A 27,599-nucleotide genomic window follows, 5' to 3' on the forward strand; every position below is an offset into this window, starting at 1 on the left:
ATTCAAAGCAAAAGTTTTCTTACCACATGCTCTCAACAGTTTTATGAACCAAACTTCTTAGGCCAGGCTCCTTTCCTTTGTGTGATGGCTGCTTTCTTTGTTCTTCTAATGCAGTGAATCAATGGACAGGAAAAGAGTGAGGAGGAGTGGTCCATTGGGGTATTTCCCCTTCCTTTTTTAGTCTTCCACTCCCCTTTGAGAAGCATTTCCAGCTGGGCTCACAGTGACCAGCAGTCTTTGTGGACAGGAACCCTATGCTGTTTCTTTGCTAAGATGTAGAGTTTTCACCCACGACCCCTTTCCTGCCAAAGAATGGCCATTTAGCAAGTAATGGTCCATTGACTTTGTTGACACCCGGCTGAGATGTCAGCTTGCCCTTTGTCTTTGGGGAACTGATTTGGCCACTACCCAGACTTGGGACATGTTTTAGTAACACCATACCGTGGAATCTTATAACTCTATGTATAATGTTGCTACTCATAGTTTACCAGGACAATAATGACCAGCAAATTATGAGTTTTCAAATGATACCTCAACAAGGCATACTTTATAAATATATTACTACAATAGTGTGCAAGGAGTGAATACAGGGATACAGTCTATCACAAACATATAAACAAAAACATAATTAACCTTTTAAAATATTCCCTGTTATTTAATGGACAGCTATTTTATCCAGGGCACTACTGTAACTTTTAGTCTCCTATTCCCACCATTCCTTGTGGTTGGCTGGATTTTCTGTGCCCTGCTTATCATAACCAACAAAACTGTTGACAATAGGGCTAGTAAGAAAATGGTAGGAAACATTTTCCAAACTATTCCCCCTCGCTTTTTTAATAAACTTCATCAACATTTTCAAAAAGTGACCAACTCTAGTAAAAGATGGCACAAATTTATCATAAAAGTTTCTCTCATTCTTTCACAAGGAAAGTTCATGGAAACTTGAAGAGTTTCAGCTAGCTCTGATAGGCTTCATCAGGATGCCTTCTGTTTAAGTGTTGGTTTGGCTAAGCGATTCCAGGATAAGTGTCATTACCTCCCTAATGGGGTCCCAAAGGGAAGAGATTGTTTGGCAGTAAAGTCATTGCAGAATGCTCCTAAAAAGAAAAAAAAACAATCTAAATTATCTCACATTTATTAAGGAGAGAGAGAGAGAGGGAAAAAAAACAGGTAACAAGAGAAACTGTGCATTACATATTTGTTCCTAAACTCTGCCAGAGCAAACCCAGAGAAGCACCATTCATGCAGATACAAGGAATAAGCTATAGCTTATATTTTCCAAGTGCCCATCCTCTCCGCTTCTCTTGTCTTTCAGTGACTCTTTGACAAAACATGTATAACACATCCAGGCTCTGACATCAGGTACCTTCCCTTCTTCCTTATGTCCCCCAACATTTTACAAGAGGCAGTGGGATGTAGCAGAGGTCAGTTTAAATTCCTGTCTCTGTTCCTCTAAGGAAGGAAGAAGCACCTTGTGTCACTGAAGAGATATATCTCTAGCCAACTAAAGAGCTTTTCCTGCTCATCCAGGAGACTAGCGGCCAGGATATGGGATCTCAAGAAAGAGAAGAATGGGAAAATTGGGATGAAGGAGAAATACAGACAGCCTGAATTTGGGACTGATCCTGCCAGGTGCTGATCAATAAAGTCAATGAGAGTACTGAACTTAGCACTGAAGGTGCTGAGAATTGAAGTTAATGAGAACGGAGGGTGCTAACACCACACAGGAGGCTGTCAGCACCGTGCAGAATTGGGTCCCAAAAAAGTGGTTATTCTTCATCTGTCCTCTCCTTCAAATCTGTCAACATTAAGTGTCAGATTTAAAAAACCAAACAAAACCAAACTACAACCCAACACACAAAGTCAGTAAAAATATCGCCTGTTTAGCTTGCACTAAATTAGACACTGTAATAAAACTATCACTTTATAATATTAACTCTCAAAGTCTTCATTTCCTTCACTGTCACCTCCACTAACTCATAGAAACATAAAAATTAGTGAAAGGAAGGATCTGCAGACAATTTCTATTCCATCTTCTTCTCAGTGCAACATATACCATGTACTACTTCAGCTTACACTTTGATTAATTGTAACTAATATTTTCAGAAAATACGAGTTATCTGCCAGTGCAGTTAGTTTCACTCTTGCTGTTTTACTGACAATATTTCATTTATCTCACACAGGTGGGTTTTGTTGACAATGATACCCTGTTCTTTATTGTGGTTTATGTAAAATAGTAGTTCAGTTCGGATAACTCCTAGTTCACACACAACAAATCTGTAGTAAAAATCATAGGGTCTGATTCTTTTCTCGCTAACGCCCATGTAAGTTTATTGACTTCTGTGGAGTGATCCCAGATTTTATACCAACCTGAAAAGAGAATCAGGCTCCTCATATGGCTCTTACTCAAATCTATGGAGGTTATCACTCTTTATTATGAAAAACTCATCAGACCATATTTTAGAAGGGAGTGAAAATATTCATTGACGAGAATAAAAACTCTTTTATAATGTACCTGACATTAAAAACAGTAGCACAGTAAGCTGACTTGTGCCAATTGCTTCTCAGCAGGCCTATTGTCATTTAAGTATAGGCATGACAGTTAAAGTACAATAAAGTATGATATTAGTTGTATTATTGAAGACATTTTACCTACAGTTACAGCTATTGAAATGATCTGCATTGTTGTTGAAATATATGTTGTTTTGGAAGCCCTGCCTGCAAGGCAGAAATATGATCCATTTTTTTTCATAGCAATATGTTATGCCACATGCTTTGTTCTCTGGAATTTCAGATGAGTGGGCGAATAAATGACAGGAGAGAGAAAGCTATTATTTTGCAAGACTGGAAAGTCAAGATCATTGAGGCTCTTTGATAATTATGGCAGAACACTAACAAGCCACAGAGCACAGTAAGTGCTGTTTACATGGCAGTGGTAAGATTGCTTGGCCACAAAAGGAAAGGAAGGCGAAAAAAGACAGACTATTTCTCTAAACAAAAGTTGGTTTTCTGAGTTTTCAAAGATGCTGAGCCACCCCAGCTCCCATTCATGCAAACAAGAACTACAAGTGCTCAGCACCACTGAAAGTCAGGCCACCTCCCTTTAAGCATCTAACTAGGGACTGAGGCATGGTTGCTAACCCTCCAGGATTGTTGTGGAGTCTCCAGGAATTAAAGATTAATTAAAGATTATGTCATGTGATTGAAACCTCCAGAAATATCTCCGACCAAAACTGTCAACCCTGGATATTTGTGCAAATCTGTTGTCCCTAAAGAAATCTGCTACTGCAGTGATATCTGGCTATTCTTTAACTCTTTCCTTTTCAAAAATGATGCAGTAGCAGAAGAGGAAACAAATCCAGAGGATAGACTTTTTTTTTCCTGTTGTACTAGCAAACATGATAGGAATGGCAAAAAGGAAGCTTCTATCAGTGAAATTAAGATGCCCTAGGCCTCAGTTAGCTGAATTTAAAAATTTGCTGCTGGTAGGCTGTGGTTATCATACTATACATGAATGACAATTTAGATTTTCACTTAACTTGCTGCATAAGACTGATGACAAGTGCCATAATTAAGGAAAAAGAAATTTTACTGATTCTGGATAAGGGCGCAGCACATTTTAAAGTTTCCTTGAGAAATGTGTCACCTTTTTCTCTCCATTGCTTAAGGCCACATCTTTAATCCAATGAATAGACCATTATGCCAGAATCTTAAACAGAATTACAAGAAAAAGAACATCGATGAGGAAGCTACGTATCATAGATGATGGCAACATGCTCACATGACCCAGTACAAAGGCTCAAGAAGTGTTGCTCTTCGGTACTGCAAGTTGTGTTTTCCATTCAAACATAAAATGCTAGATAATAATCACAACAGTCAATAAGTCTTTAACAAAGGCCAGAAGCTGTTTTGTGCTAAAAGCAGCAATTGTTAGGCCCCATTCATACTACAGCTATAACTGTGATTATGTGACTTATTAGAAGCACAATCAACTTAGGTTAGAAGTTACAAAAATTAGCTTATGTCCACAAGATGACTTTTTCATCAGAACCATACTTTCATATCCCCATCCGGCATTCTGGGCAGCTACCTCCAAGTGCCTCAGCAACCATTTCCTGTGCCACAACAGGGATGTTAATGGTTTTTCTGTGCCAACTGTAATTTCTGGGGACCCTGCATCCTCAAAAAGCAGGAATGTGTGGGGTATTGTCCCAAAGAGGAGTGAGTGCTATGACTGGTAAAATAAATGTGGAGCATTTTCAGCCTGGTCATGGCTTATAAGTGACATATTCAGATAAGTCCTGATGCATGGTACAAAGTTACCAGAGGTTACGTATACAGAGTAGTGGGAATGTACACCTTGGGATAGCTAACTGCCGAGAGTTTTGGGAGATAGGAGAACCTGGTTTGACAGCTACAGTGGCTCCCATTAGAGGCGACCATCTATACAACAATGTAACTAGAGCTGGTCAAAACTCAGCATTTCCAATCTGCAAAAATATCCAACATTTCAAAATTTGACTTTTGCCCCAAATTAGACTGAAAAGGCGAAAATAACCTGTGAAATGAAAATTCTGAAAAAAATTCGTTTTGGAAATACTGGAATGACCTTATTTAAGTGTTTTGTTTCCATAAAGCTGAAGCCCTCACTTTTTCCTTTTATAATATAATTTTGAAACAAAGCACTGCAGCCTTATTGAATTGAAATCTTTTGATACTTTTTTTGTTGGAAATTTTGACAAAGTTGGCACGTTCCCACAAAACGTTTCAATTTCAGCAAATCGGCATTTCCTGGTGGTTTACTAGTCTGTCGGAAAATTTTCAACCAATTCTAAAAATAGCCATGTGCCTAACTACTTACAGCTACTAAAGTGTGTGCCAGATTAGCCCACTAGCAGGGACTGTGCATGGTCAAAATTAGCTAGTTATTAACTAATGGCTAAACATTTGCTTTATAGACATGAACGGTGGTTTTTTCCAATTGTGCCCCTAACCAAATGGTATCATGGGAAAAAAGTGGTTGTATGGACATTTCCAAATTTGTGAACTTACATTTGTAATACCAAAGTGGCTTATGGCCATAGACTTAACTGATTAATATATTAGTCATCTGACAGACTGAAATCTAGAAGCGAATTCTGGAAAGATATGAAGAGCTGAGAACAAATAAGCATGGCATTCACCTACTTTGTACATGATTACTTGTATCGGGAGATACTCAGCCAATGTACTAAGACTGAAGACTTAAAGAGATGTCACTCTTTTTAGCACTGGACCATAACATGCAAGAATCATCTGTATGCATCATCTGGAAGTCAACAGTAACTTATGTTATGTTCAACTATTGGAAACTGTTACTAGTTGTGACAATGGCTACAATGTATTTTTATCATCAAATAGAACTCCCAGTGGTCATAAATGCCTTCCTTGGACACCTGTAAATAGAAAAGGTGAAGAAGCTTTATTCATATCTAATTAACTTTGGCATGAGGTAGACCAGATGGTGGAAACACCAGCTCTTCAACATACTGTACTAGGGAGAGAATAAACTAAGATGGATTTTCATTGCTTGCAGGTGAAATCATTGCATTTTTTCTGACTAGAATGCATTTGCATAACAGTACAGTTAAGGTAGCTGATGAAATACAGCACAGTACTTTTGAAATTGGCTTTTCAGATTTTTAATTAGATGTGTAGGTGGCAACTCATTCTTTTTAGAATGAAGCAACAACATCTTCAGTTATTTCTAATTGCTTTCAGTATTACAGCGTAGCACAATATTGTAAATGCACAGAATATATGGGGATTTGAAAGGAGGGAATAATTTCCCTGATTTAAATGAAAGCAAGCATAACACTACTTTTTTTTTTGACAACCCACAGTTCAGTGTGAAGATTATTTGCTTCTTCCTACCTTGTGAATTCCAAATTATAGCTAATATTAAAAGACCAAATTCTGAAGTTCTTGATCAGTTTTTCCTTAGTTGTTACTCAGACAAAATTCCCCTCTAACCATAATGTTTTGCAAGTTCTTGCCTTTCCAATGAATATTTTCATTTCACAGGCTCTTTAAAAAGAGTACGTCATACTTGATTAAGAATGGTATTAAAAAGATAGTGGACAGACAACTCACTTGTCTAGAGTGATGACAATGAAAAGAGCAACATTTGGAATTATGTCAGATGGGCAAATAATTAAATGATGCAATTAGCAACATTGCAATTAACTGAAGTAGCAAAAACCCAATTTAATGGGGCCTGATCCTGCAAGGGACTGAGCACTCCTAGCTCCCAAGGAAGTCAATAGGGACACTGAGTCCCATGTGTATAAAGAGATCATGAACCAGAGCCTTAGAGGTACCAGGCAGAGCTAGTCAAAAGTTTATGCTGGAAAATGCTATTTTGTCAAAATTGAAACTTTCCTTGGGCATATGTTGATTTGGTGAAATTTTGGTTTTAAAAAATTGAAATGAAGCATTTTGCTAAGGTCAAAAAAAATTGCATTTTGACCGTGTCATAATGTTTCTATTTTTCTTTTTGAAATCTCTTTGCTTCCAAATTTCATTGTATGCATAACATTTTAAAAAAGTCAAAATCAGAATAAAATGTCACAATTTTGATTGGCCTAAAATGAATTTGTTGTTAAAAGGTTTCAAAGTGTGAGAATGTTCTGCAGAATGGAAACTCAGATTCCAATATTTCACAAAGCTCCCCCTGGAAAGTGCTTCACATTCTCAATTTCCATTGAAATCAATGGGAGGTGAGAGCATTAGCATTTTACAGAATCTGGCTCTGTGCTGGTTAAGTGTATTGCAATGTACTTACCTTTCATCATTTGAGAACAAAATTTGGGATATAGAATTGTGCAAGGAAAGTTACAGTAACCCTCTCCCCCCCAATATCTAGTAAAATGTGAGTGAATTTGCTGCAATATTAACACATTTGTGTTTGTTTTCCTTACATGAGAGTGTTTTTATGAAGATGTACTGATTTGTTAAGAATACAGAAAAAGATGTTAACCACATTACATTGTTTTCTTTCAACTTTTACTCTAAATCACATGGCACTTGATGCAATAAATGAATGTTCACCTGTCTGGGTTAAAAAAAAAAAAGGTTAATTTTATAGCAAATTAGAATAGATCATCTGTCTCCGTTTGCAACTTCATCAGGAACTGAAGCCTCACCTCAACACATAGTCTTGTAGTTATTTATTTATAGGGACACTATATAGTTTAGAATTCTTAAGTGTTTAGAATGATGCAGTTCCCTTTTTGCTGTCTAAAAAAAGGCAAAGTGCTGAAGTGTAGCAATCATACACAGAGCCATACATCTTTCAAACTGGCTTTGCCTCTCCCTTTAAATTTGCACTCTAAAGTCATACTGCTACCCCTTTGGCCTGAGTAGCCAGCCAGTATTTGGGGCCTTACAGGGTTGTATCTATTAAGAGAAGTCAGTGATATAAATCAGGTATATTCTTTGGTGGTGAGGCTTGCGTGTTTCCATGACCCCAGAGTGATGCTGTCTGGAGTCATGTACTCCCTTAGGGCTACCCATGGCAGAATGGTCAAAGCCGAGGTTCCAGACAAAGTGTGATCCAAGAAGTCCGTAATGGCAGAGCAGATGGAGGATAAATGCACAATGGAGGTGAACTGTTGTGTAATGTTACTCTTAATACAGCCTAACCCCCTCCCCCTCCTGCGGTTTTGGTCAGGCCGCCTCTCGACCCCGCAGCGAAAAGGGGCCCACGATAGGCTGCACGACTTTATTAGGGCATAGTGCTCATCACAGGAAACTTGTGTGGGTTGTTTCCATAGTGTTTACTGCAGAAACCGTTTCTTCAGTTTCCACATCGTACTGGTCTTCCTAATAAGGGGAAAAACAGTTAGGGCACTTAGCAGCCAATCAACGTGTGCCACACTCACCTTCTGAACTATATACTTAGTAACCCTTGTAAAGTAATCAGAGGGTCCCAAAAATGACTCAACGTCACTGCCAGTCCAGGTCTGATCAACCAGGACTTGACCCTCCCGCTCTCGAATCCAGCCCAACCGCTTGTTGTGGAGCAGCCCGAACTCACTATGTATATACTCTCCTATCTGGCTGTCATATGCCTGGTCATAAGTAACTAGCTAGACAGAATTTTCTGTTTGTTTTTGTTCTGCTTATTTTCCCCCATTGTGTTTTTGTTGGGGGAGGGAGGTTTTTTTTTCCTTATGTGCTTCCCCTCCTTTGCCTTACTTGTTTAAATTTACTCATACAGTATTGTAGTTGTTTGATAAGGAATCTCAGCATTAATAATTGTTATACTTACCATCCTGTAATAAAATTGCATTGTATCTAGTTCTCCTCGTCCTGGGTCATTCATCGCAGTCCTTCACCGAGAATCCCAAAGAACCCCTACCCACAATTGGGTGGAACAGTTACAATGGCTGTGAAGGTGGATTAAGGCTGCAGCAGATAGAGGGTCTCCAATCGTCATGGTGTCCATGCCATTGGTTTCAAGTCCTCTGTATGTCAAGGACAGTGGGATGACTGTTGTGCACCAGTCTCCCCACTTTAACAGAAGTCCTGCACAGGCATCTTCCAGTTTTTGGGAAAATAACATTTGCACAAGTCAAAAGTCCGAGGGCATTGGTGAGTGGCGACAAGAACAGGACTGTAAAATCCGGAAGTTCCTATTCACAGACCAACACAGTGGGTGTGTGCTTGAGGATTGAGGTGGGTCAAGCATCTCAGCAGCTGCATCCAGGGCTGAGCAGTTCTTTTTAGGATCCACTCTGCTCACCCCACATGGGGAGGAGATTAGCAAAGGTACTGTATATATAATCTTGCCTCTGTTTTTCCTGGCTGGATAGCTGCATCCAGCAGGATCACCACCTCAGCAGTTGAAGATGTAAGAAACTTTTTAACTTTTGAAACTTGGAACATACGTTACCCTGATGGACAACTTAAACAGCGACCGACCAGAGCAACGTACAGCCACTATTGCTCATGAATTGAGTCGATTTAACATCGATATTGCTGCTTTGTCCAAAACTAGAAGAGCTGATGAAGGACAGGTGAGGGAGGAGAAAGGAGGATGCACCTACTTCTGGAACGGAAAATCTATAGATGAACCCTGATTGAATGGAGTGGGTTTTGCTATAAAGAATAAGCTTGTAAGGTGCCTCTCTGAGGTACCAGTTGGCATCAATGAGCGGTTTATGACACTCCAATTGAGGCTCACCAAAATCAACAGACAACAATTGTGAGCACCTATGCACCAACACTGGATGCCGATGAGAATGTAAAGGAAGATTTTTATTCTCAGTTGGAACCCATTTTATTGGCGATCCCTACAGAAGACAAGATCATCCTTCTGTGGAATTTCAATGCATGTATTGGATGAGACTCAGACCTGTGGAAAGGAACAATTGTGAAAGAAGGAGTTGGCAAAAGCAATTCAAATGGAATTCTGCTCCTGACCAAGTGTGCTGAACATGAATTTATTATTACGAACACTCTTTTCCAAGAAAAGGAAAAGTTCAAAACATCTTGGAGACACCCATGGTCAAAGCACTGGCATCTCCTCAACTAAGTCATAGTTCGCGCCCGAGATCGTAGTGATGTACTTCTCACAAGAGCAATGACAAGTGCTGATGACTGGTGGACTAATCATTGCCTTATTCGATCCACAATGAAAATTAAGGTTGCTCCCAAATGGAGGCTGCAAAAGAAGCAGGTCAAGTGCAAGTTGAAGGTTCAAGATTTGAAGGACCCTATTAAGCGTGACCACTTCTTCTAAGCAGTCATAGAAGAAAAGCTCCCATCAGAATGTCCAGAAGAAATTGAACAATGGAGCGAGTTGAAAGCAGTAATCATCAATGCCCATGAGGAAACCATAGTCTACCAAACCAGAAAAAAATCAGGACTGGTTTGACAGAATGATGCTGAAATTGAGCAACTCATCAATGAGAAGAGAATGGCATTTCGTGCTTGGCAGAACGACAAATTGTATTATAAAGAGAGAAGTCGATGCCAAGGTGAGGGCAGAAGTCCAACATAAAACCGGAGAACTCAAGAACAAATGGTGGATTGAGAAAGTGCAAGAACTCCAACATCTCGCGGATATCCACAATACATGTGGTTTCTTTAGTGCCACTGAGGCTGTTTATGGACCAATTTTGCCAGCTCTTTGCTCTAAGGATGGAACCACACTTCTGAAGGATAACAAAGCCAAAATTCTCGCTGGAAAGAACATTTTGAAGATCTCCTTAACCGTAATTCTATGGTTGCAGATGAAGTCCTTGAGCAAATCGTTCAGCTACCATTTAGGGATGAGCTCAGAGACTCTCCCAATTTGTATGAGGTACACAATGCCACCAAGCAGATGAAGAACAACAAGGCAGCAGTTCTAGATGGGAATCCCTGCTGAAATCTTTAAAGACAGTGGACCACAGCTAATTTGGCAGCTTTACCTGCTTATCTTTAAAATTTGGATAAAGGAGGAGATACCCAGTGAAATGAGGGATGCCCGGATTGTCACCCTCTTCAAGAAAGGGGATAAAGTAGATTGTGGAAATTATCATGGTATTTCCCCTCCTAGCCATTGCAGGCAAAGTTCTGGCATGGATCCTTGCAACCTGCCTTCTGCCCCGTCAGAAGAAATTTTTCCGGAGTCACAGAGCGATTTCTGACCATTTTGTGGAACTGTGGATATGATCTTCACAGCACAGCAGCTGCAAGAAAAGTGTTGGGAGCAAAACTGACCACCGTACATGGCTTTTATTGATCTAACTAAAGCCTTTGATTCAGTGAATCACCGTGGCCTCTGGACTGTACTTTCTAAAATTGGATGACCTGATAAATACATCAATGTCCTAAAACTGCTTCATGATAACACGAAAGTGACAGTTCTGAGCAGCACTGGCTCCCAGAGTGAACCTTTCAAAGTACAAACAGGAGTCAAACAGGGCTGTATCATTGCTCCAACCATGTTTCTGGTTTTTATTGCCGTCTTTCTTTACCTAATTGCTGGGAAGTTTACAGCTGGCACTGAAATCATTTACAAGCCAAGAATAAGAGCTCCACAACATCTATTGTGGAACTTCAGTATGCTGATGACAATACAGTCTTTGCCCACTCTGAGAAAGATCTTCAAACTATCTTGAATGCATTTGCCCATGCTTATGCATGTCTTGGTTTCACTCTTAATATCAAAAAGACTAAAGTGCTCTATCAGCCCTCTCCAAATAAGGTATTACATGCCCTATCTATCAAAATCAATGGAGTGGCACTGGAGAATGTTGATCATTTCCTCTACCTTGGAAGTCACCTTTCATTCAAGGCAGATATTGATGCAGAAATTCAACATCGCCTGAGCTGTGCCAGTGTACGTTTAGGGCACAGAGTTTTTGACAATCACAACATTCGAACAGACACCAAGCTTCTTGTTTATCAAGCCGTTATCCTCCCAACACTGTTGTATGGGTCCATAACTTGGACAACCTATAGACACCACTTGAAAGTCCTTCAGAGGCACCATCAACGCTGCCATCATAAGATTCTGAAGATCAAATGGGAAGACAGGCACACCAATATTAGTGCTCTGGAAGAGCCAAAGACCACCAGTATCGAGGCAACAATCATCTGTCAGCAATTCCGCTGGACTAGTCACAGTGTCTGGATGCCAGACCATCGCCTCCCAAAACACATCCTATCTCCTCAGCTGAAAGAAGGGCACTTTAACGTGGGTGGACAATGGAAGTGTTATAAGGACTTGCAAAAGGACAACCTAAATAAGTGTAATATTGACATTGACACTTAATGGAGTGAAGTCTTAAGTGATGGCCCCTGCATTTTGAACTTGCTCTCCAACAAGCTGAAGAGGACAAGAGGCACAGGAGGAAGGAGAGACTGGCTCCCAGTCATGGTCAACAGCCTCCTGCTGAGCCTGAAAACATCTGCCCTCATTGTAATAGAACTTTTGGTTCAAGGATTGGCCTTATTAGCCACCTGAAAACCCATAAGTCCCATGGAAGATGATTATACTCGGTAATGAGTGATCTTTGGTGTAATCTCATTTACAGAATGAACAGAAAGTTCTATTTCCCTGAACACAGTAGAAACAGCAAGCAGTTTCCTTGCTCAGAAATCCCACATGTGCCACTCCAGCAAGTTCTGTGCACAAGAAGCACTGTTCATCTGCTTTCTCTCAAGGTTATTCCGGTCTCCTTGCCTCCAGCGCCACCAGCCTGTAACAGCAGTATCCTAAATCCTGCATTTACAACCTGGAAACCCCCAGTCCACCCATCTTAGCTCTGAATAGAGCTGGTCAGAACTCAGATTTCCTGTTTCACAAGAAATTCCAAACTTTTTCCATTCTGAATTGGAAGAATTTTTTTTTCCATGTGGAATGAAATACTAAAATTTTGTTTTGAAAAAAATCAAAACAACATTGATTTGTTTAGATGTTATATTGTGACTTGATGTAATTACACATTACATCAAGTCATGATAGAATAGTCAAAATGTTTCAACTTTTATACGATAAATTATAATATTTTTACTTTGTTCTATTTTTGTTTTTTTTAAATTAGGGTTTAAAAACTGTTTCTAAATTGCAATATACAGTGGGTGATTGGTGATTGGTACTTGGTATACTCATTGGTAATTGGTATTCTAATCAGTGGTTGGTAATTTCCCTGTTTACATGGTATAATATACAAAGATAAATAACAGAGAAACAAAATTTAAAAACAGCCAACCTGCCTGTGCCAGTGAGCCAGCCCCCGCACCACAGTCACCCAACTGTGTGCCTCCCACTCAAAGTTTTGATGATACTGACACTTTCCCACAGAACATTTTGATTCCATCAGATCAATATTTTCTGACTGAAAACTGTTCTGTTGGAAAATTTTTGAGGAGCACAGTTGCCACGTGGCCTGTTGCCTTCAGCAACAGTCCTCATTGTCTACAGCCTGTTTTCATTTTTCATTGTGGCTGACCAAAGACACAGAGGGCTAGATTTTCAAAGATATTTAGGCCCCTAAAAATGCAGAAATCAATGGAAGTTAGGTGTCTTCGAAAATCTCACTAGGTGCCTATCTGCAACTTTAAAATTTGGCCCTGAGCCACTGCAGTAGTGGCAGTGAGCAACATTCAACTCATTATAGCAACACAAATCCATGGAGAAATCTGTGAAAACTGGAATTTTTCAGGGCCTCTTGAACAAATTATGAAGTACTTGTAATACTGGACAAAAATAGTACAACAATCAGAATAGTCATGCTGAATACAGCAATGTTAAAGGCTGTTTGCCAACTTGTCAGCACTAAATGTGAGCAGACAAAGAAAAGGAAGGTGTAACTAACCTTAGCAACGAGGTCAGACTTCATAAGCAGGTATAGTATCTGCAAGGAACACCTAGCAAATCAACAATGGGAACCACTCATAATGCACAAAATACCTGATCGACCATGGAGCAAGCAAGGCACAGACTGATGTATTTTGGAAAATAAAGTATAACTGTGATGGTTGATTACTATTCAGATTTTTGAAGGAAGATCTCTTACATACAACACCAGCATCTTCTATTACTGAAGAGACTACAAAGCTCAGTTTGTGAGGCATGGAATTCCAGAGGCTGCTCTCACAGATAATAGACACTGGATTTCCTGGCAGCAGAATTTGAACATATCACATCCTCTTCACATTACAGCCGGTCTAATGGCAAAGCAGAAGACACTATCAAGATTGCCAAGAATCTATTATAAAGGCATAGTGGGGAGTACAGAGGTCCATTGGCAACATTACTGGAGTAGAGTATACATCAAAAGAAGGTGTGGATAACAATACAGTATAGTGTCTTATATCCCACTGCACAAAACCCCCACTGTCTAGAGAAAATAGACATTTAAAGCCAGCAGTAGTGGAGAAGGTGACAGAACAAATCAAGCACTGGTGACAGCAAGCCAAATACTACCATGACAGAGGTAGAACAGCCAGTGAGAGTACAACCAGCACCTAAGAACTAACACAAGAAACAGAGTGGCAGTGAAATGTTTGCAAAAAGTACTGCCAAGCTCATGGTAGAAGAAGAAAAACAACTCTACTTCCCATAACCACTCTTGTCTATGAACCACCAAGGAACAACACTCCTTTAGAGAAGCCCTAAATGAGTGTCACCAGATAGGGGGGAAACAGACAGTGGCTACAATAAGAGTTCACTAGTGACCCTCATGGGTTGGCAAAGGTGATGCCAGAAAATCTAGCAGCACAGGAATCTCCTGAAGGCAAAGAACAATAGAAGGGACTTAAATCAAATTATGTGAAGTGGAAGAGCAGAAGAGGGGCTTCATCGTTTCAAAGACTATATTTTTCACTGTTTGTAGGAATGGAGGTGGTGGGAGAGTGCTCTACAAAAGAAAAAGTCTGTGTGCATGTAGATAGTTAATAGAAAATGTTTCAGTAGAGAGTGCTCAATGACATGCAGCATTGTACAGAGATTTTGTAGGACCAACAAAAGTTGTTATGCACTAAAAATGCCTGTTAGCCTCTCTTCAAAAGATCTCTCTGCACACTGTGGAAAGGCTCACCTTATATAGTCCTGCCTCTTTTCCCAACAGGCCTGGCCTTAAAGAGACAGCACACCTAAAAAAAACACAGGAAAGTTGAAGGAAATTCTGGGCCAAATCCTCAGCTGGTGTAAATTAGCATAGCTCTATTGATGTCAGCTGAGCATCTGCTCCATTGCATCAAAGTCAGTCACAGACAAACAAATCATTCACATCTTAATTTTCTGACATTACTCAGTGATATTGTGTCAATTCATGACAATACTGGGTTAGGATCACCTAATGTCATGACACGCATCACAATTCTATGCCAAGGTAATCATAACACAATTATTTTGTGGTTCTTTGCAATAGATTAGATGACAAAGTGGCTCTCCAATTCAAGGCTGAATATTACTTTTCTAGCAACTTCTCCAATATGGATTAAGCTAAGAAAGAAGAGCTTTGGGGCCAGGTAAATAGGAAATGGAAAGGCCTACCTAAATAAGAAAACCATGCCCCATCTCAACTTAAGGCATTAGTTCTATGGGTTGCTTTGGCGAGTTTAACAGAAAAAGAGAGATTTTCAGTTTGACTGCAAGGTGTCCAAAAAGTGATCAGTGAATAAAGAATGCTGAACTAAGGGAAAAACACAGATTGCAAACATAAATGAGAAGTGCATGCAAGGATAAGGAAAGAATGAGAGGTGTACAGTAACAAATGAAAGACGAGGAGCAGAGAATAGAGGAGTTAGATGAAGTGTTCCTAAAGAGAGAAGAATGGAGAGACAGACCACAAGATGAAGTATAGAAATACAAGATGTTGAAATCAGTCAAATCAGAGCTGTAGAAAATAGAGCTTGAATACAAGGATGGGAAGCAAGCCAGCATTTGAGTGTCTGGACAGAGATTTAGAGGAAGGAAGAAGTGAAACTTTCTGGAAGAAGTCCAAACATGACAAGTTGAAAAGAGAGGGGGAATGGGGTAGAAGTAAAAGATAAAAGAATGAAAACAACTTTGGAAAGTAAAAGGAAAGAGAGAACACAAGCTGCAAGAATAAACAAAAGGTGAATCTGTAAGAGCAGGAAAGGAACAAGAAAACAACTTTGGAAAGCAGAAAACTTGTAGCCATGCTGGGAGAGATACTGTATTAGTGACTACTGATATAAGTGAGACTATAAAGCTGGCTAAGGATAAATTGTTGAGCTGAAGTTAGGGGAAAAAAACACAGAGAAGAAAGTAAACAAAATGATAAAAGAAATGAATGGATTTGGTGTGTTATGGGATATAAGACATCCCTCAGCTTATCTGTACACTAAAAGGCACTAGACTCTCCCTTTGAGGGACAAGTGCATAATGTGGTCCCTGTTGCAGTCTTGCTGTGACGAAAGATTGCCTGAGTTTCTGAAAATGGTATTTGCATGTTTCATGTCTGCAACAGCTTCTCAGTGGAAACACTGCTAAACAGCAGCTTTTAAGCAAACCCTGCTCCTGTGGGTATATTCCAAATAGACAGAACGATGTGAAAATAAGGCAATACAATCCATTTTGGAAGGTTGAGAAGAGGTTTGCGTGTTCCAATGAATACATTTCCTAACTGGACAGACTTCCTTTTTTCTTGCTATTTTATAATGCCCAGCTTAGGTGAAATACAAATTATTGTAGATACAGTAAATGATTCATATTCTCAATTAAAAAGCCAACAGCAATCATAAGGGGGGAAGTTTTTAGAGACTGGAAGCTAACCTGTACCTGCAAAAAATGCACGTGTACTCTTTTCACCCTCAACTTGAGTGCCATTTTGAATATGTAAATGTGTGTTTGCACATGCAGCTAGATGCACATTGGGTCTCGGGCTACAATTCAGATGCCAATGTCTGAAAGTCCGGGCTTGAGTTTAGTTTTACAGATACGCACTTTGCATCTCAATGAGTGAGCTAAAAATAACATCAATTGTGTTCCTGAAGCAAGATTAAAATGATTGTTATTCATTGCATGTGGACAGAGTGCTCAGTGCCGTACTGAACATGCAGCAGACATGGTCTCCAACATGTTACAATTCTTGGGGGGTGCTCAGCTGACTTAACATGGGAAATGAAAATGCTCTGCTCCTGATAGGATTGTGCCCTCTGAGCCCTTGCAGAATTAAAGCAAATGCTATTTATGTGTGGGCTGCTCAAGTTTTGAGGTAACCAGAAACAAATTAAAATGGAAATAAACTCAAGTGAAGACCAATTGTAGCTGTTGGATTACTGCACATTAGGGGCAGGCTCAGCTGGATAGAGCCAGTTAAGTTAGGGAAAGGCGGCACAGGTGCTTTTTATTAGGAGAGGAAATCTTTTCAAGTATGTTGCCTGAAGATGATGTTAAATTGTATTTCCAAAAAAAGAACAAAACCAGACTGTCAATGGCTCTTAGGTGCAGTGAGATGCCTTGAGGAGATAAAATGTTTTGTTTTAAAATCTTTTCTGGAAGAGCACTGTTCACGCTCACCAATTAAGAATCAGGGAATACATGACTTTTCTTAGAATATCTTTTGATAGGCTTACAGAGCACTCTGGAGTATGGCCTTGATACATGAAACATACAGATCTGCAGTAATGGCTTAATGGAATCACTATATCCTGACTCCTCAGTGAAAGCTGTAAGAGCCTATTTTTTTCTGCCTCCCTTTAACTAAAAATATTTTGCATTGCAATTTCACACACTGCTTTTCAGCCCAAAGGAGGCTTTGGGTTTTATTTGGAAAGTTTGAACAGTCCCCAGAGGATTTTCAGATTATTTTGGGCCAAAGGTGGTCCAACTCTTAACCCAGCTTCAGAGTCAAAAGATGGCTCAAAGCCACCTTCCTCCCACTCTGGATTCTGAGCATAGTTCAGCCAGATTGGAGGACCTGGGTCAATGTCTGTTAAAATGGGGTACCGGAATTAATTTGCAAACTGGATACCATCAGATTAGGACTGAATAAAGACTGGGAGTGGTTGGGACATTACAAAACCTAAACCTAATTTCCCCAATACTAATTTCCTCCTACTGTTACTCACACCTTCTTGTCAACTGTCTGAAATGGGCCACTCTCATTACCACTTCAAAAGTTATTTTTCCTCCCTTGGTATCCTGCTGTTAATTGAATTGTCTCATTAGACTGACCTAACACTTGGTAAAGCAACCCTCATCCTTTCATCTATTTATACCTGCTCCTGTATTTTCCACTCCATCCATCTGATGAAGTGGGTTCTAGCCCACAAAAGTGTATGGCCAAATAAATTTGTTAGTCTCTAAGGTGCCACAAGGATTCCTTGTTGTTTTTGCAAATGGAGAAAGGTGAATCTGACATAATTTGTGTCAATAAAAATATTGTCCACTGAATTAAGGAATTCCTGAAAACTTGCAAGGGAAAAAAAAAGAAACACACACACACATATATATATACACACACATATGAGAAGAATATTAGCCAGGTACTTATTTTATATCCAGTCTTCCCCTTCTTAAAATACAGTGGTGACTGGACTATTTTTTTCTGCTGGGAAACATTTCCAGTATTTCATGACTGAGTACAAGAAAATTAGGTGGACTCAGAGAGGTGATTATATTTATGGGAAAGAACTTCTTTAGAACAAAGGAAGGACATAACTAGTATAAGATGCACCTTTCTCCCACAAAACCGTGGGGGTGGAGGGGAAATCTTATCACTTGTCCATGGGTAGCTAGGACTTCAGATTTGGTTCTACATTTCTCTGCCCACCCACACACTTGTTTGTTTTGATCTTCCTAAGAATGCCCTAGACTCAAATTACATCAGCCCCAGCTCAGTTTTTGCCAGTTGTTCCAAGTGAATGGCAGCTGAGTGACAATTATGGATCATTGCTCTGGCCTGACTATCAACTCAGCATAGGTGACAGACACCTCCAAAACAGTAAACTCAAAGGAATAAGCTGAATTTGAGGTTGTCATCTCCTTTCAGGGGTTAAATAGTAAAGTCTTACAAGATCTTCCAAAGTAAATTCAGACTTGTAATGATCCAGACTAGTAATCTCAGTGGCTGATATGGAGCCGAACTACAACATAAAATGTATTTTGTCTAAAGTTTGCCCTGCATAAAGAGCCCATATTTACTGCTGTACCAACTAAATTCAGGCCAACCAGTTTTCATTTGAGTTCTCCTGACTTGATCCCCATAGTTCTTAAATATATCAGTATTCCCTGTGTGGTACCACCAGCTGTCTCCTATTTTCCAAGTCTAGTATGTCAAAGAGATTACTATGTTTCTGTGATACTACCTCTACCTCTCTGACATCAAGATGGCATAGTGCCTCAGTTTCCCCTTTTTCCTGGGTAATTCAGCTTTTTGGCCAAATTCTCTTCTCTTTATGGGGTAAATGGAAGTACAAAGACCACCACCACAAATATTAAGCCTTTATCCTGGGTGCAGGGGCTCCACAGAGTCGTCCTTCATCCCTTGCATCAGAGGGCCACAAATACCTTCACTTTGGTTGCAAAGTGATCAGCTCACTGCCTCCAGTTGACACAGCTAAGTTGGAGCCCTTGCTCTCTCTACACCTTGGGCACCAGCCCCACAGTCACTAAACCTGATTTCACTTTTGGAAATTTCAAAACCCCTTAAAAGGAAATCATGATTATCAGCTGCATTAGTGGTGTTAAAGTGGTAAATGTTTGGACCTTAGAGAAAAAAATCAGGTAATAAAAGCTTTATGTGGACAATGTAACACATTTTCTGCTTCCATGAATCACCTGAACTCCAGATCTGTCAAATACATGTAGAGACTCATTTCTAAAGGTCTTACACCTGACCATAAAAGAGCTGCTATTTTTTTTTCTGGCAAATTACATAAGACATTTGATCTTTTTGATGTGAAACCCATGTTTTGGCTTTCCCTGAATTCTGGAAAGTGTGTTTATGTCCAAGTTTCTCAAGTGCCATATACTTTATGCTTGCCTGGCCCAAGGTCTTCAGTTCTGGGCTGGCACTTTGATTTAATCTTAGCAGGGTGGTTTGATGTGTCTTAGACATTTTTCAGATAAATATATATTTAAAATCAACCAAGTCTGTGTGCATACAGATTATATACCAATGTATTTGATAAACAAAACAAAACCCACAGAAGTCAAGGATTGATTAGCAAATTAAACTCTGTAGTCCTGGCTGCAGAAGTTAAGTTTGTAACTCATAGGCTATCATATAATATTATAGAGAAGGCATTGCCCTCCTAAAAGTCCAAATCAAACTATGGTTGTAGCAGCAGGTAATCCAGTTGTAGTTTATTTTGTTACAAAGTTTAGTTTTTGGATTTGATGTCAAATTAAACTACTGCTAGCCTTTCTGGCTAGCTTGAACTATCTGGCTGCAGCTCACATCTTGCAAGCTTTCATTTCTTTTTAACAAACAACAATTAAACTGATTAAACAACCGGGGCGTTTTACGCTTTTGTCAGTCAAGCGCCCGCCCGCAGTCGGAGCGGAGCAGCGGAGCAGCGGAGCAGCGGGAGCTCCCGCTGGCTGACTGGTCCCGCGCTGGACGGCTGGCTGGCCCCGGGCGGCTCGGTCGGCTCCGGGTCCGGCGCGTCGCGGCGGCTCCGCGTGCCTGCGCGTGGCGGAGCGGCAGCCGAGGATGGAGCGCGATGAGAGAGCGCCTCCGCAGCCTGCTCGCAGGGTCGCCGCGTCGCCCGACCCGTGGACCTCCCGCAGGCATGACTGCCGCAGCCGCCCAGCGCCCCGCCGCCCCCCCGCGGCGGGACGCGCTTTTATTTTTTGCCCTAGGCACCAGCTTGTTTTGCTGGTGCCTAGAGCCGCCCCTGTAAACAACAACTATTAAACCAGTGTTTCTTTTTGCTGTTCAACCACTCTTAGACATTGACCTGAGATGCTAAATTGAGAGCTGCATTTAGATATGAATTTTCCCCAGACATGGGGGTGGTTAGCTCTGGAATTTAGGTTTCCTCCTATCCCTCTTCTGTTGTTTTCTGACTCTGAATATTTCTTGTTTTCAGAGACGCCTGCAGGGAAGGTGTTAGTTAGATGCAGATTATTTTTGGTGTTGATTCATCATGAATTTATTTTTGCAGGAATTTTTTTTTCTTTGCTGTCGGGCATTCTTTCCTGCATCTCTGAACTTCAAAAGTTTCACATCCAGCTTCAGTGATTGAAAATGAAACAAAAGGGATGAGAGGGCTATTGAACCACCAGGTGCAGTAGCAAAGGATGCGACTCCCCTTTCTCTTCTTCCTGGATTTTATTTCTTAGAATTATTTTGCTTTTTCTTTGTATTATATTTCATACACATCAAGTGTTGGAAAGAAAAATACCTTTTAAGGAATAAGAGACTGTCGTCCCCCATGTTTGGTGTGAGGTGTCCAATGCAGCAGTTGTTTCATAGATGTGAATGTGCCAATTTTCTGATAAGTGTATTATGTTTAGCTCATGGCATCTCCCCCCACAATGCTCTATTCAGCACAGGTCCAGATCCAGCACAGACAGACCTGGGGGCAGAGTAGTCATTTTATTCCTTCGGGGGCTGAAATACAGAAAGAGCTCATTTCACTCAATAATATGATCTGTTACTCATATTACCAGAGCACTGAGGAGCCCTAGTCATGGACAAGGACCCCACTGTGCTAAGTGCTGTATATAGAACAAAAAGACAATCCCTGCCCAAGAAGTTTACAATCTAATTAAAAGACAAGAGATGAACACAGACCAATGGGGGAATAAAAGGAGTCAGCGTGACAGACCGTTGAGACCACTGCCTACAAGTGTTTTGCAGGCATCATGGCAAAGGAGAGTTTTGAGAAGGGATTTGAAGGAGATCAATGAGGTAGCTTTGCCGACGTTTATGGGAAGCATGTTCTAAGCATGAGGAGCAGCAGGGAAAAAAAAAAGCACAGTGGTGCTTGTTGGAAATTTAGCAAGCGGGCCATGGAGGCTGGTATCATGGGCTCATTCAGATCCTTTGTGTGTTCACTTAATCAGACAGTGAAGAAACGGAACAAACCTGGGCACCTTTCTACTGTATAATCCCTCAGAAACCGAAGGCTTCCTAGAGGAGCTGGTAAAGTTGTTGTCCAACATGGAGGTGATGGTCAGCTCTTTCATTATCTCAAGAGATTTCAACCTCTGCCCAGACATCAGATCAGGTAGGCTAGTCCAAAACCGATTCCTACTCTCAACAGTAGGATCCTCAGTGTGGTGCTGAGTCTGTTCTAAGTCTCAGTATTATGCTGAATAGGCATTTCTGGAAATGGCACTCAGCCTTTCTGAAAATGTTCATTCACCAAGGCCTGGAGAGGGATTTCTCACTCAGTGCCATTGCGTATTCAACTCACTGACGGGCATTCCTGTGCCAGGATTCTGAAAACTGCAACTCCCAGAATAATTTATCAGGTTATTGTCATGGTGGAAGGGGATGGTAACAACCATCGTGCACCTCTTTGATCTGTGGGCAATCAGAGACCTTGGTGCAGGCTGATGGGCATGTTAGCCACCTTTCATTCAGGATAATGTAAGAAGCAATTAAGCTCCTTATGGAGTAAAAGGGCTGAAGTGATAGAGGACATCAGCCAAGGAACTAGGCCACCTGCAGAAGCTGAATCATATGGGCAGAGCAGTTTCCCTGGGGGATGATGGCAAACTCAGCAAGTGAGAGTGTCAGAGGCAAAAAAGCCGAGAATTATCTCTGCAAAAAGCACAGAAAAAACCAAGGCATGACTGGAAGCATGTCCCTGGGAGGACACTGAAAGAGTGTGCTTCTCTTGGGCAGAGTAGTGGCTGGAAGCGGGCTTGGATTTCTGAAGAAGGAAACTGCCTCCTGTTGTTTTATTCCTGCTGTGTTCAAGGAAATGGTACTTTGGACATTCTTTGTAAAGAAACAGGATCACACCCAAGAAATATCGGACTATCTTCAATTTCTCCTCCCAGCGGAAACGACCCATCAAGGTCCGGAATATTGGGTAACCACTCAGGCTAAAAATGGCAACACTATTTATGTTGTGGATTAGCTAAGGAGGAAACTCAGTGAATTTTCAGTATCTTAAGAGAGAGAGAGAGAGAGAGAGAGGGCGCAAAAAATAAAGGTATACTGCTTACTGAGAGCAGGTGTCAGACAGCTCTCTCCATTCACATTTAAACCATAATAAAAGCTTTTACACCTACATATAGAGTAATGTGAAGATTCTGCCACAATTTTATCTAATAATTTCCTTGCTTTTATAATTTTGTCTTGGTTGTAACATTTTTAATATCATTATACAAATTTCCTCAGGCAGCTCCAATTTCTGTATACTGGAAACAATACATCAGAACATGTCTGAAGTTCTTCACGTGGCTCAAAAATGTTGTCTCATCACTATATCTGCCCAGTATCATAGGCAGCTAATGTTAATGATATTTATGTATGGCTTTTCATTCAGAAAGATCACAGACTAATATAGAGACTGCATATAACCATTTCACCCATTACTGAAACTCATCTACCTCTAAATATAGCTGTGTGCCTCACAATGCGCACATAGACCAAAAAAATATATCCTCTCATATTTTAATGCTGCAGAACATTCCTTCCTGTAGTAAGTTTTCAGGGTAGTGAAATAACTATCATCTTACTATTTTTTTTTTGGATGGTCATTTTTGTTTTTCACACATCTGAGCTCAAACAGATTCTATGGAAAACAGTTTGGATTCTTTTGTTCTATAAAATATCAGAGTCATTAACATCTATGCATCCCAAGTCTCACAAGGGCACTTTCTCTCTTCCAAAGTGTCTCTGTCAGATATTGTTAAAAACAAATTATTCTTACACTTCAGAAATGCCCTGTCAGGTTAAACCAAAATAGTCTTGTACTTGGTTTGCCACTTGATCTTACATTTTATAATCCAGCAAAGCAATTAAGCACATTGTTATGACTCAGCACAACATCAGGAATAAGGAGGCTATACAGTCACTATGAAATTCCAATACACTAAACATGTGCTTAAGTTTAAGCACATAAAGCAGTTCTATTGAAGTCAGTGCGGACTACTCAGGAGTTTAAAGTTAAGCACATGCTTCAGTGCATTACTGGACTGGGGCCAGACATTTCTTTTGCCGTCAACCTCTTCTCTCTGCTTAATCTGAACCTGGATTATAAAACAACTAGTGATTGACTTCTTATTAAGGGACCAATTCTGTGACCCTTACTTATGTCAAGTAGTATCTTACTCTGAGTTCTTCCACTGTAAATCAGTGGGGACTTCTAGTGAAGTAAGGCCCAGATCCACAAAAGAACCTAGGCACTGCAATGCTGAGAAATATGGCACCTAAAAGTTATCACAGGAGCAACACTGCCATCCACAAAGCCAGAGTCAGGTGACTAGGCTCACTGCGCAGTGAATAGGTGCCACCTTGGAATGAGATCTACAAAAGCCAGCATATTGGGGGAGGGGGGAGCTGCCTAAACTAGTCATTAGGAGATACCAACCAGATGGGGGTGTCCTAAGCCCTCTCCCTCTCACAGCGAGGGGTACCTATCTCTGCTTAGCAATCCACAAACAGGACCTCAGCTCCTAGACTCAGGAATTGGCTAAGCAGTTTCTTGTGGCAATGAGTTAGGTGCCTGCCTCACTCCACACAAAATTGCCAGAGTGGGAGCAGTCCATGTTTTAACTTTTAACTCAGTGTTCAGAACACTCACCTATGATGTGGGAGACCCAAGTTCAATTCCCTTCTTTGCCTGAGCAGGAGAAAGGATTGAACAGGAGTCTCCCACCTCTCAGGAGAGAGCTCTGAGCTGCATGATGTTCTGATGAGGGAATCCCTCAGTCTCTCCTATTAATACTGTTCCACTGTGGATAAACAATGAAAGAGTGATTGGACCCTAGGTCTCCCACCTTCCAGGTGGGAGCCCTAATCATCTGACTACAAAGTCATTCTCTCTCTTTTTCTGGCCTAACAACAGTTCCACTGTGTATAGATACTTAAAGAGTCATGGGGCCAAGAAGAGAACCTCTGTTCAGACCCTTTCTCCTCATCAGGCAGAGGCAGGGAAGGAATGTGTGTCTCACCCATCCCAGGTAAGTGCATTAACCACTGGGTTTAAAGTTAGAAGGTGAACACCAGCACCTCTTCCTACACTGGACAGATTTTGAATAAGACCCTATCCAGTAGCCAGCCTTGGAGCATAAGCCTCTGAAGATAGGTGGACAGAGGCCTATCTTCCACCAGTTTGTGAATTGCTCTGTGGGTTAGGTGGGAGATAGGCCTCTGGACACCAAGCAGAAGGTAGCAGTGCACATACCTAGAGGCAAGAACTTATGCACCTATGGAACTTTTACCCTAAAAACTTAGTTACCAAGTGAGTTTAGTGTATACCAGATTCAGTGGAAGTTTTGTGGATCACAGTGGAGCCAAATCTAGGACTTAGTTGCCTAAGTCTTGGGTTTAGGAACTGATGTATCTTTGTGGAACAGTGTCTAAAGTGCTACTCAGCATTATGAAGAGTGGCAGAATCTGATTCTTAATGAACAGACCATTTTTTCTATTAATATTCTCATGGTTTTCCAGGGTGGTAAACAGGCTTGCCTAGAAAAGAGCTAACCCCTGCAAAGATAACTGTTGTTAGTTATGCGGGTGGGAATTTCTGAAGGACTATTTTTTAAAAGCAGATGTTAATGGTGGTAATGATGACCTCAACGTTTCACATGCTGAGGCTATGTTTGATTCTGTGCTTCCTATAGCAGGGGTAACATTAACTATTTTGGTGAAATTTGAATAATAATTGGAAGTAAAATAGGAGGACAATGTAAGTTGGCTCTAGCATGGAATTTATTTATAAAAGGCCAGATTCTAACACTGTCATGTTGAATAGCACTGTACTCCATGAGTAGTTCCACTGACTCCAATGAGATTACTCATGGAGTAAGGTCCCATCATCTAGCCCATAATGATATTTAGATGATTAAAGAGCACTTTCTGATACCCTTACTCAGACTGGCAGCATGGTACTCCACAAGTAGCCCAGTCGATTTCAGTTGCACTTGTAGTGGGGTAAGGTTCTATTCAACACTGAAATCTTGAATGGAGTGAAGCAAGGCTGCATACTTGCTCCAGTGTTGTTCAACTTTTCTTTGCCTGTGTCCTCAGCCATGCCACAAGGGACTTGGATCAGGGGACTTGCTGCTGACTCGATGGCTCTCTTTGATCTTGAAGACGTAATGCTAAGACCAAGATGCTGGAGAGATTTCTCATCGAGGCACTTTTGTAGATGACTGTGCCCTGATGGTCCATAGACATCATAACCTTCAGGTCATCCTTGATAGATTTTATGAAGCATCCCAGCTCTTTAGCCTTATCACCAGTCTCGGGAAGACAGAGATCTTGTTCCAACCAGCATCTCATTCCAATGCCCCAGTGACAGCCATCTCCATCCAAGGCACATAGCTGAAAAATGTGGATCAGTTAAAGTATTTGGGCAGTACCATATCTAGTAATGGTCCCCTTGACAAGGAAATTGCCTCCAGAATTTGTAAAGCCAGCCAGGCTGTTGGCTGACTCAAACAAAAGTCTTTAACCAGCATAACATTGTTCTCTGCACCAAACTGAAGATCTACAGTGAAGTGGTCCCAACATCTCCCCTGTATGTTTCTGAGACATGGACTTTTTACAGACAGCATATTAAACAGCTTGAGCAATTTCACATGTGTTCTCTCCACTCAATAATGAGTGTTTGCTGGCAGGGCAGAGTGACGAATATTGAGGTCCTTGAGAGAGCAAACACAACCAGAATCAAGGAAATGCTACTGAGAGCACAATTTAGTTGAACTGGACATGTCATCAGAACAGAAGACCATCACTTCCCAAAACAGATCCTGTATGGGGAGTTGAGGCAGGGCAAAAGAAAGAAGCATTGTCCATATAAGTGCTTCAGAGATAACTTGAAGAGCAGTCTCCAGTGCTCTGGCATCAATCTCAAATGGCTCAGAACAGGGCTCACTGGCAGTCTCTAACAAAATTAGCATGCAACAGGTTCAAGTGGGATCGATGAAATCATCTCCAGGGTGCATGTGAAAGGCCTCACAGAACTGCATCGTCAAACATCATGGATGTGGACTTCTCATGCCCTCAGTGCGGCTGACTGTGTATCAGGGTAAGGACTTCAAAGTTATATGCGTAGCCAATATGAGAATAGCGACAATATTATCATTGTCAGTGATGGACTATTACTGCTACTAACATGAGCTCTGGTATCAAAATGTAGCCCTAAAAGAGTAGTCAAACATTTTGGGCCAGATTCTGCCACCTTTACTTAAACCGAGTAGCACCTTTCTCTGCAAATCATCCCACTCACTTTGATGGAGTTACTTGCTGAGTAAGGTGCTATTAAATTTAAGTAAGGGTGGGAGGATATAGCTCTTTGTCTGATTGTATTAAGTACACTTATTGCTTGTCTAATTTCAGAATATATTATTGACAGGCTATTTTCTCCTCTATGGAAATTTCTTAATCTTGATGCAAAATATATTCTTATGAGACTCCTGTGGTGTTGAGTCTTAAGAAGAATTTTTTTTTGATGGTTGCATTGTCCTTGAGTTCTTTAGAAGTTTTCAACATTGACAGTGTTTTCCTGGAATACTTTTGACATCTCTTTATTGACAAGTTTTGGGTCTAAGATCCTTTCCTTCTCTCTCTTTCCCTATTCTTGTTTATCAAGATGAATCAATATTTTTTATTGATGTGATACAGTTAAAATAAATTTAAAAAAAACAGTAAAGAGAAAAGAAGTTCTCTAACACGCAGTTCTTCCAGGAATCCTGCCTGCATTTTTAGCCTTACCAATATCTATCCCAATCTCCCTTGCTTGAATTGATGTCTCCTGTCTTGTAGAGTGTAAGACAGACTAGACAAACAGCCTGATTCCATGAGGTACTGAGTACTTTTACCTCACATTGATTTCAGTGGGAGTTGAGGGTACTCAGCACCTTGCAGAATCAATCCCTTAGATTGTAGCAGTTTATTTGGCTTCAAGGTGTTTAGGATCAGGCCCTAGGGTAGGGAGTGTTACTTAATCTATGTTTA

General features: G+C 40.7%; 2 long non-coding RNA genes across 2 annotated transcripts in view; both read right to left on the minus strand.

Annotated features, from left to right (window-relative positions):
- Positions 1–997: 997 nt before the first annotated feature.
- LOC120396732 lies at positions 998–24,970 on the minus strand. Its single transcript, XR_005593333.1, has 3 exons — positions 20,860–24,970; positions 14,577–14,631; positions 998–1,097 (listed from the first exon to the last, which is right to left on the minus strand). It is a non-coding gene; the product is annotated as an uncharacterized LOC120396732 (long non-coding RNA).
- A 128-nt stretch (positions 24,971–25,098) lies between these two features.
- LOC120396731 overlaps positions 25,099–27,599 on the minus strand; it is a 12,198-nt gene continuing 9,697 nt past the window's right edge. The window contains exon 4 of the long non-coding RNA XR_005593332.1: positions 25,099–27,599. This exon is cut by the window's right edge and continues 854 nt beyond it. This is a non-coding gene — a long non-coding RNA (uncharacterized LOC120396731).

Source organism: Mauremys reevesii, linkage group 2, assembly GCF_016161935.1.
Source record: "Mauremys reevesii isolate NIE-2019 linkage group 2, ASM1616193v1, whole genome shotgun sequence".
In the NCBI taxonomy this organism is placed as follows: Eukaryota; Metazoa; Chordata; order Testudines; family Geoemydidae; genus Mauremys; species Mauremys reevesii.